The sequence below is a fragment of the Amblyomma americanum genome, chromosome 8 (genome assembly GCF_052857255.1).
Source record: "Amblyomma americanum isolate KBUSLIRL-KWMA chromosome 8, ASM5285725v1, whole genome shotgun sequence".
In the NCBI taxonomy this organism is placed as follows: Eukaryota; Metazoa; Arthropoda; class Arachnida; order Ixodida; family Ixodidae; genus Amblyomma; species Amblyomma americanum.
In genome coordinates, this window is record NC_135504.1 from 45,796,527 (window position 1) to 45,807,429 (window position 10,903).

The following is a 10,903-nucleotide window of genomic DNA, read 5'->3' on the forward strand; positions in this document are numbered from 1 at the left end:
ATGTTCGCCCAGCCTCACGTTTATACACCTGCCCGTCTGCCGAATGTACCCGTCCCGTCCATATTCCACGTTTTTGTTTACAATATGCCTGACCAACTGCTCCCCCAGTATACTCTGTTAAATATACTTCTCAGCGAGCAATGGGCAATATCCTTGATGACGCAAAATTCAGCAACGCTGTGGTCTACAAGGAGGACGTCATGATTTTCTCAAACACTTTTGAGGAGCACCTGCACCGTTTACAAACAGTTCTTGACAGGATGCGCCAAGCCTCAGGTTTAACTGTCAATCCCTGCAAGGTCCAGCTAAGTACAAACAGAGTTTCACGGTTTCATTCTGAAAAAATATCACTAAATGACAAAAAGAAGCATCGCTTAAGGCTATACTGCTATTTCCGCCACCGCGCAATGTTGGGAATCTAACGATAGGTAGTCATGATCAGTTTCTACAGGCATTTTATACCGAACTGCGCAGACATGGCAAGATCATTTTATCAACTCTTGGGCAAAGACTCTCGCTGGTCTTGACCGAAACAGAGGAGACTGCCGTCCGCGCATAGCCGCCAGATATAACGCTGTGAGGTAGTTTTCTATTGCACGTATCGTGTCACATTTCTTGCACGAAAAGAGGAAAATGCGAGACGGAATTTGGAAGAAACCAGACTAATTCAACAACAACAAAATAAACCATCTAAGGATAATGGTCAAGACCAGAGAAAGGAGCGAAAAAAACACAAACGCAACACGCTTTAGTGTTTTAATGTTTCGTCCCGGTGTCTGAGTCAATTGGAGGTCGCCCGGCGAGGTGGTGCGGTGAGGCATGGGCATAGGCGTGGCATACCAGGTGGAGGTAGGAAGAAGGCATAGGGCGGAGAGATGGAGGTCGCTCCCGCAGGCGACAACGCTGCGGCACAGGTCCTACGACGTTGCCAGGTCAGGCAGCAGGGGATGGATGGATGGATGGATGGATGGATGGATGGATGGATGGATGGATGGATGGATGGATGGATGGATGGATGGATGGATGGATGGATGGATGGGTGGATGGATGGATGGATGGATGGATGGACGGACGGACGGACGGACGGACGGACGGATGGATGGACGGATGAATGGATGGATGGATGGACGGACGGACGGATGGACGGATAGATGGATGGATGGATGGACAGGCGGACGGACGGATAGATGGAAAAATGGACGAACTGATGGATGGATGGATGGATGGATGGATGGATGGATGGATGGATGGATGGATGGATAGATGGATGGATGGATGGATGGATGGATGGATGGATGGATGGATGGACGGACGGACGGACGGACGGACGGACGGACGGATGGATGGATGGATGGATGGATGGATGGATGGATGGATGGATGGATGGATGGATGGATGGATGGATGGATGGATGGATGGATGGATGGATGGATGGATGGATGGATGGATGGATGGATGGATGGATGGATGGATGGACGGACGGACGGACGGACGGAAAAATGGACGGACTGATGGATGAATGGATGGATGAATGGATGGATGGATGGATGGATGGATGGATGGATGGATGGATGGATGGATGGATGGATGGATGGATGGATGGATGGATGGATGGATGGATGGATGGATGGATGGATGGACGGATGGATGGATGGATCGGTATAGTTAGACGAAGGATAAGAGGTCGGCAAGAAGGATTGATAGAAGTGGCCTGCTTCTCTGCACCGGGGAAAGGGAGGAGCAGAAAAAAGAGAGCAGCGATGGGTTACGAAGTCGTAAGACAGATAAGTTATGTTTACGCAGATTTGATGGCATGAAAACTGTGAATCGAGGCCAGCATTACTCAAAAAACTTGAAAACGCCGGCATTGACTAGGCTGCTAGCTGTCCCTGCGATCAAGCGACTAGCAGTAAGTCCTCCGGGAGTGACCTGCTGCCTAAACGTTTCAAGGAAGCAGGCAGCGCTAGGTTTTGCCGTGCATGTAGTAGAAAAATCATTAGTACATGCTCCAGAGTCTCGGTTATGCGAGAAGTGGAACTGCACAGAGTGTCTGCTCATCGAATGAAATGTAAGAAGGTTCGCCTGAAAGCTAAGTTTAATCGCATGAGGCCGCCAAATTCCGCGCGGTAGCAGAAATTTCATACCCGGATCTGGTCATTTCAGAGGGAGGTGCCCAGGGTCTGACTGGGCCCAGTATCACTCCGTCATACTCTTCATAAAGTCCGACAGAAGGCAAGTGTTGTCCAGTCTAGAGAGAAGCACACCTGTACAGTTGCCATTTATAAGAGCACTCTTTGTTTCAGCATCGACCCTCTCATTTCTATCGAGCCCGTAGTGTCCAGGGATGCATTCAAAGATCTGTGACCTTTATTCTTGAACAGAGAGAAAGCGTTAAGTTATCTCGATCGCGAGGCACTGGCGGGCGGTGTGGCGCAGAAACCGTTTTAAAATTTGTAGCTCAGGTTTGGAGTCTGTTAATGTACCCCACTTTTTATGTTGTTCACCGCAGATGTCCCAAATCGCTTCTCTAAGAGCCACAAGTTCAGCAGCGGTTTATGTTTAATATGTAGTAGCAAGAATCTGAGTTACCTGTTGAGCGAGTATCACCGCAGCTGCTGTCGATGATATTGGTGACACAGATCTCTCACTGAATACGTAAACGAATTTCGCATATTCTAACCAGATATATGCCAGATGAAGTCTTTTCAGTGCACAGACTGATATCATGGATTTTCGTAGTACCCCATAAACATGCAGGCATACCAAAGGCTGAGCCATCACCAATGACGGCTTGACGGGATAATATCGAAGGGCATAGCCTAATTGGTATTTGAGGCTACTGGCAGCGGAGTGCACTATAAAAACTGCTTTGCGGCCGCTCATTAAGGATCTTGCTCAGTGGGTTTGAACGGTGTCCGGTAAATAAGCATAATTACGCAAGAAGTGGTTCATGTAACAAATATCCCGATATTGGGCATGCACATGCTTCCTCAGTGCAGCCTTTTTTAGAGGTGCATCGAGGGAATCCAGCACATGCCTTGAGCGCCTGATCTGGAACGCTCTCTAACGACTGCAAGCAACAGATGCTTACACCAGAGAGTACTCAGGCGCTCTATTAACTGTAGCCTGCGAACAGGCCGGTACAGCCTTACTAAAAAGCGCTCCGCTGGGCCCCATTTCATGCCTGCTGCGAAGCGAAGAACGACACAAAAACTATTCAGTCTTTTCTTTAGCATATCAGTGAGCATCAGTGAAGACAGACCATGGTCAATGGTATCGATCAACTAAAAGTCAAGCTCTCAAAAGCATGCGGAGTTCTAAACAAGTTTGCACACGTCTTGCCTCAGAATGTGAAACTACTATGTAACTCAATTTTTACTAGTCATGTAACCTGCGCTAATTTAGCGTGAGGAACCACAACAGATGCAAATATAAATAAGATAAAAACGCTGCAAAAGAAAGCCCTTCTGATTATAACTAGCCTTCCGTATAACTAGCATGCTGCACATCTATTCGCTGAACTCAAAACTGTGCCAGCGATACGGATGTAGAAATACATGCTCGTGCTTCAGTATATAAAAAAAGAAAGACACACACCACAATACTACAAGTGGATGACAACCTGAGACATAACGCAAAATCAAGACCACTCCGCCACATCCCGCCCTGGAACGTTCTGCCCAGCCGTACGAATTTTGGACATCAAAGGATTGAACATCAGCCACCGTATATTCTGAACAAAACGCTGTCCTTAAAAATACATCCCCATTTCCTTACAGGAAAAAAAAAAGGAAACTTCAATGCCTCGCATAAATTTCACTTTGTAATGTCAAATATCTTTCATGAATTTTCTTGTTTTTCCTTAACTCTTGTATTTTTTCTGACCACAGTTTTTCTTGCAATTTGTGGTTCTGCATGTCACTTCACATCAAATGTTTTCCCCCGTCAGACAACTAGCTTTTAAACATGATTATCTACATGCTTTGTACAGCTACATGATAAAATTTCTTTGTTAATTTTGTATGTCTTTAGCTGTTTTCTTTCACTCGAGGTGGTAAGTTTCTGTTCAGTGTAACAAAATGCGGCACCGCTGCCGCTGCCGTTGTCTATAACGGGGCGCGGTTCCCGTCAAGCCGAAGATTTTTTGTCGGCTTTTATTGCCGCACTCCTAGAGCTATGATATGGTGCCGAAAATAAATTGAAATATTGAAATTGGATAATGCTGAAAAGTCTGTAGTGGGAGCCGCAGTGTACCTCTACTCTGTGCAATGTTATCGGGCAGCGGAAATCATGTTCGCGCGTGAAGTCGATCGCAGCACACTTTTAAGGGGCTAAGAATAAACCATCCTTCCGCAGGTATCTCGATGTAATGTCACAGCTCGTTGCAATCTCGCACTCATTTGTACGCGTGTCGAACCATAATCTCACATGCAGATGTTATCAGCATATGCACTGATCTGAACGTTAGCTCATAGGCCACTCACTGAGCCAATCAGCGAAACATTAAATAAAGTTGAGCCGCGGACTCTTTTCTGTGGAACTCCACGGTAAACCTGATGGCGAGTGGTCGCTCCATGAGAAATTTTGCGGCCGCTGAAGTAGCTCACAGTCCACAGGTAGAGCTGGCCGCCAACAGCCATGAAGGACGTTGACGTAAGCAGATTTAATATACAAGAAGACAGCTGCTAGGAGTCTGCGACGAAGTTTTTCATGTTCTACTGTCGCAACAAGGTTGAAGCTGTCGATTGAAGGTTGTTCTCGCTGAAACCCTTTCATTAGATCGTGGTAAAGGGAAATTATCTCTCTAGATACCACTCAAGCCTCGCTGACAGCATTCGCTCCATAAGTTCGGTCCACATATGTCAATGTGCCTACCGCGATAAGACGCCGCATTCTCGGCCGTTCCGTTTTCCCCATCTCCCTGATGTCGGTGACCTCTGCCTAGGTAACGACGCTTCGAAGGGGGCCCGAAGCTTGCCACATATTTTGTTGACAGAATGACCCATGCAATGAACCCCACCCCCGAGAGTACGTGTGCTTTCTCACACCTGGGCCTGGCCTGCACATCCCCTACGCGTCCTCTTGACCCTGAACAACACTGCTTGTCTGCCAACGAAGCTCGCGCCCAACCGGTGTCCGCGACGCAACGCCGCCAGTCAATCCGCTAAGCTTCATTTCTACGGCCGCGCGAATGCTTCCCTACTGACGGGCGCCCTAGCAGCAAAGGGAATCATTGCGACCGGGCGCTAGTGCCTGGACAGTCTGTCTGCCACGATGCCGCAAGCGTACACCTACCTTTAAGCAGTGCATGCAGAAAACACTCGAAAGCGCAGACTCAACCTCTTTCAGAAACTTTTTGATCGAAGAGCCTGGTGAGTGGTACACAACACAATGACAGACTCTCCTTCAATCTTGACAAAAAGTGTTTCTTCAACCTCATTACTAACAGACGCGTCTAACATGGCACAGTGGACACTGATCTCTCGTACAGTGAAGGAAACTCCGCCCCCTAGCGCCCTAGAGCAGCGTGGTTGCAATAACTCACCGAAACACTGCACACTGACTGTTTCGTCAGCCTTAGCCATGTTTTGCTCACAGCAGTAATGTCGAAAAGAACATTTTGCCGCGCTATATACAATACCAATGAATTTATACTCCTACAAAGGCTTCGCACATTGCATTGAAAAATCGGTGTTATACGTGTATCGTGAGGAGCAAAACCGCAAAACATGACGACACCGTGGCAGGCGATAACACAGGGCGGTACTGACAACTGAACAATTATAAAAATAACAGCAGAGCTTATAAGGATCAGTCGCGCGTGTTATCTGGCAAGCAGTTGTAAAATAAAGATAAAGCATGAGAAAACCGTTCAATGGCAACCATGACGAAAACAATCGGTACGGCGAAGGAAAGAAAGCCGAGCAAACATGGTACAACTAACCCGCGAAAACGAAACAAAAACCTCCTAGTGAAACGCTGAAAATAACGCTAATTATTTGCGAAAAAATGGATACAGAAGGCGTGCTGGCACACTTATCTCACTCTTATCCCAGTATGGCAACATCAGCCATATCAGCCAGCGCCTTCACCACGTCATTAATGCGACATCGATGTGAGCTTGCTATATAGTTAGAAAAGCACAGCTATATCATCAAAGGAGGTTACGAAGCAATAATGCGATAACACTTTAGAAGTAACACGACACCGTAGAAACACTCATAGCAGCGGCAAGTTCGACATCGCACAGTATACGTCGTTAAACATTGCAAACACAGACGAGCGCTGAAAAACAGTCGAGCGCTGTTAGCTTGCCTCCGTCAGCTGTTGCGGCCGCGGCCAAAGTGAACAGTCGCATGCCCACCAGCCACCGACGATAAGATTTAGGAACTTGCTTCCCTGGTTCTCAGAGGGCGGGCGCAGAAGTCACGTCCGTACGCGGAAAGAGACGAGGGTGAAATCCCAGAAATTTGCTTCGGCGTTCCACAAAACGTCTTAAAAACGTCGCTGTATGCTAGCCCGTAATTGCAGCGAAGCCCGGAACCCGGGCAACACGAGGAGTTAGTCTTCCCTATAAATGTCGATCAACAGGCCACCAACTAAAGAAGAGACGAGCGCTGTTGGCCTGCGTCCGTGAGCTGTTGCCGCTGCCACCAAAGTGCACATGTATAGTTTTACTGCGTACGCCACAACAAGCCCCTAAATTCCCTGCCCTTGTGTGCTCAATAGCTTAACAAGGACATCGGTTCTGGAAGCCTTGGGGCATCGGTAGCATAGGAAGGTTTTCGAACAGCTGCACATGCATGGTTTGATCACATTCCCGGAGACACTATCTGTAATATAGGACATTCAATATACGCATAGTGTGCGCAAGAGGTAGTCAGGAACGGTGCGAAATTCTTCTAAAAGGAACTTTTTATTGAGCTGAATTGAGGCCACATAAGTTTGATAATTTGGTGGCGGTGATAGTAACAGCAGTGCTTTGTGCGCATCGAAGAAAAAAAATCTGTGCCGCTCTCGGCGCCGCTCAATACAAGAGTGGTTAAGAACAGAGACTTGGCGCACAAAGAAGACTAAACAATCTTGATCAAATATGCAGTTGCTTGTGGCTGTGATCATTACAAATGAACTTGTTCTCATACTGTCGCAAACAAAGTCATAAGCATCGAGCCAGAAGCTTAGAGTGAAGAAAAAAACAGCAAAAACTTTTCCTACATTATTCCCGCTCAATGAAGCATCGCCTCGATACATAAGACGCCAAAAAAGGGAAAAATACCCTAAGAATGCAAAAGAAAAGTCTGCGTCAGCGCGCATATCAGTGATTTTGGCGCAGAACAAGTACACCTTGAATGCGTGGGCAGCGCCGTTGTAATGCTGTCATTCCACCCCAGAAGGACTTCATTGTCCAGATCAACTATTCTTCAACGCATCTTGTAATGCCAATCCTGAACGTCAATGAAAAAATTTTAACAAAACATATACCCAACTTTGGGCAGGCTTAGTTTTTATTAGCCACCATATGTTTGTCTGCAGTTGGGGTAAGGTGTTTTGTGTGCTTGATGTCACAGCGCACTCAAAGAGCTTCGTTATGCCACAGCAGTACCAACTTTTGAAGTGATCCGTAGAGCTTCAGATCTGCGAGATGTCGTAGCTCTCAAAAAGGTGCCACACTGTAATCCTAACAAATACTTTGCAAGAACTAGCACCGAAAATCGTTTCTTCCATGGGAAAAAATCACTTTTCCCATTAAATGACCCACTATAAATAGTTTTATCTCCATGAGTGTCCCGGTTCATCTGGCGGGCTGCGATCGGCGGCAAAGCATTGTGAAATGCTAGATAACACATCCCAACCTCAAAACGGAAGCTGAGCTGTAAGACTTGGCGTACTAGAAATAGAGCTGTTTTCGAAATCCTTGAAAGATCTCCGTTAATGGTTTTTGTTATTGGTGCCGTGAAGAGGTAAAATGCTCATCACGTTGAATCAATTGTAACGAACTCTACAACTTAGCTTATTATTGTTGTATTTTCGGAATCGCCCTTTATGCAATGCCGCATACTATGAAAAAATCCAATGCGAATAACAGAACCTTTGTATCATTCATCACGAAGAGTATAAGGATATCAAAAGCATTTCTTTCATTTGAAAATATTCCACTTAAAGTTTATTCTTCAATAAAAGGAAAATTTAGCGGGTACCTTAAAGAGAGAAACTTGGTGTGATCGGGAAGGGGTCATTTGCCTGAGATGTTTGTGTGTCCAACCAAACATATCGAAATTAGCCTGCGAGTCCGTGTTTACTGGAGTAGCATTTTATTATTCATCGTAAATTAGCATACGCGTCCTAGGCAACCGACTGACTGGGAGCGCCAGTGATACACGTTTTCAAACAGTAATCCAGATCCCATCGCCAGGAAAAATGAAAAACAAGAACAAAAAGCACGAAAGGACGGAGTGCCGTCCTTTTTCTTGTGTTCTATTTCTTTCTCCAAGCATGGAGACAAACAGGCTAATTCTTCAGCTGGAGCTTCTCGAGCTATCCAAATTTCGTGTAAAACACTCTCAGTATTTCAGTGCATTAATCCTTTCAAACTCCCTTTATTTTCGGCGCTCAGGCAGTCTGTGAACAAAAATGCCGCAAAATGATCCGTCGCCTTGAGTCAATGCAGTAAGGCTCTGGATCCACAAAAGCATTCTGTACCCACAGCGCTTGTGATGGACCAGTCTAATTAACAATTCTCATTTATTCGAAAACCACAAACCGATTTTTTCTAGTTGTCCTTGATGATGTGAAGAGTTTTGAGCGAAGCTTTAACGCGCGTAAGCTTCAATATTGTGCGGTACACGATACAGTGCATTTTTTGCATCGATAAGAAAAGGCAATTTTTATTCATTCTAGAACTTGTTTTTAGGGGCCGAATACGAGCTATTTCCCATGATTTTTTATCCATCACTTGCTTGGGAAAAAAGCAAGATTTTAGGCGCAAGCTGTTCTCTTTGAACATGGAAAGCCTGTTGCGAAGGTTTTTCTGACATAAAAGAGGTTCAGCTGTAGAGCAAATAAATGAGCTCTTTGTGTAGTTGAAAGTAATATTGAGGATTCACGAATAAGAGTACAAGTGGGCACATTAATCGCACCCTCTCTGGACTCGACCGCGTAAATTTTCAGAAAATTCTCCTTTCTTGTCCGAGGATGAGAGCGGGAAGGATGGTACCCGTTACGATTTTGACAATAACCTTTCTGGCTGTGCTTCTCGGGCCGCAAAGTGCTATCTCATGTAAGTCAACATTCTTTATTTGTTACAGCGTTCTACATAATAAAAACGACGGGTCACTGGCTACAGCAAGTAGCTGATTTTCTGGACTGTACTCAAATGCAGTACATTAAATAGCCTCCTTAGAGATTCCAGTGCACTGAAGCATAATTAGAAAGCAAAAGCGTTGGCACAAATGGCGGTAAGCAATATAGACTGGGAGATCATAGGCTCAATTCCCGAACGCAAGTCATAAATCAACCGCGTAGTGTAGACTACTGCTTTTGATGGCGCATGTTTCGTGTTTGCCTGCCATATTTACATATACATTAAGAAAAATGTGCGCTTAAGCTTAATATAATTCTTATGAAGCCAATACACAATTATTTGCTTCAACACGAACAACCGAGCGAGCAAAATTAGAAATGCAGCCATGCTAATAAGAAAGTGCCTTTGGAGTTGGACTATTATTTCCTCCCTATAGATCTGCCTACAGAGACGATATAATTTGCGCAGTAGATGCAGGCCCGCTGAAATGCAAGGTTTGTATGCTTTATGTATATTTGCTAAATTGTGCCTACTGCATTCTTATATTAAACCTGCTGCGAAGAAAAGGATCCAACACCTGTGCAGTGCGCAATTGTTGTCCACACTTCATGGGATGGCCAGGTACCGCTCAGCCTCCCAGCTCGGAAGTGCTTCCTAATTTATCGAAGGAAAATTGTACAACATTGCGTCCTTGTCAGTGGTGCGGCAATTATCATCTGGGATTTATTTTACATTCGCAGAAACTACTCTCAGAGTAGGTAGAGAGTGTTGAAAAAAATACTAATATTACTGTTTTCATGCATTTCGCGATATTGCAGTTCTGGTTTGGGAACGGCAAGGTTGTGTGCCTTGTGCATGCAAGTATGCACACGAGGAGACTTGCGAGTGGAATGACCAGACCAACTGCTGGTGCACCAAAGGAGTTTACCGCTTAGGACGCATTGGCCGCTGCCTGGGGATTCGGGAATGCTTTCCTATTCTGGATACATACGATGACTGAGGAACTCGTTCAGAATAAACCGTTTCGCAGGTTTATGCTGCTTTCGAGTGTTGGTCTCTCTCTCATATTCACGCCAGATGGTAGGGCTTATGACACTGAAGGACATATTGAATGCAACTTGGGGTTCTATTGCATCATCATTCATATCAGTAAGTGTCATCAGCATCGCCAGCTCTAATGCGTTCCCTGCAAGGCAAAGTCCTGCTCCTAATTCCTCTAACCCAGTACTCTCCACCTGCGCCAACCTTACGCACGAAAACGTCCTAGCCTTTTTTGCTTTTTTTGTTTACAGGCTCTTTTAACTGAAAATGCTATTTTACTAGTACATGTAGTGCTAAGAAAGAGTTTCAGCATGCACAATTTATTAAAACTTCTACGGCTTGGGAACTGCATTGAAACAGGGATTTTTCTCGCAAGCTCTTTTCCAACAGTACTTTATCTTGAGAAAACGAAGCAGCACGAAAAAACGGGGACGAAAAAGACACACATACGACAGGACGAATGCTGCACTTCCAACTGCCAGTTGGAAGGGCAGCATTCGTCCTGTCGTATGTGTGTCTTTTTCGTTCCCGTTTTCTCGTGCTGCTCCGTTTTCTCAAGAT

At 45.5% G+C, this 10,903-nt stretch overlaps 1 long non-coding RNA gene across 1 annotated transcript; it reads left to right on the plus strand.

Moving 5' to 3' along the window:
* Window positions 1-9,115: 9,115 nt before the first annotated feature.
* LOC144100290 (uncharacterized) lies at window positions 9,116-10,336 on the plus strand. Its single transcript, XR_013307599.1, has 2 exons — window positions 9,116-9,277; window positions 10,120-10,336. It is a non-coding gene; the product is annotated as an uncharacterized LOC144100290 (long non-coding RNA).
* The last annotated feature ends 567 nt before the right edge of the window (window positions 10,337-10,903 follow it).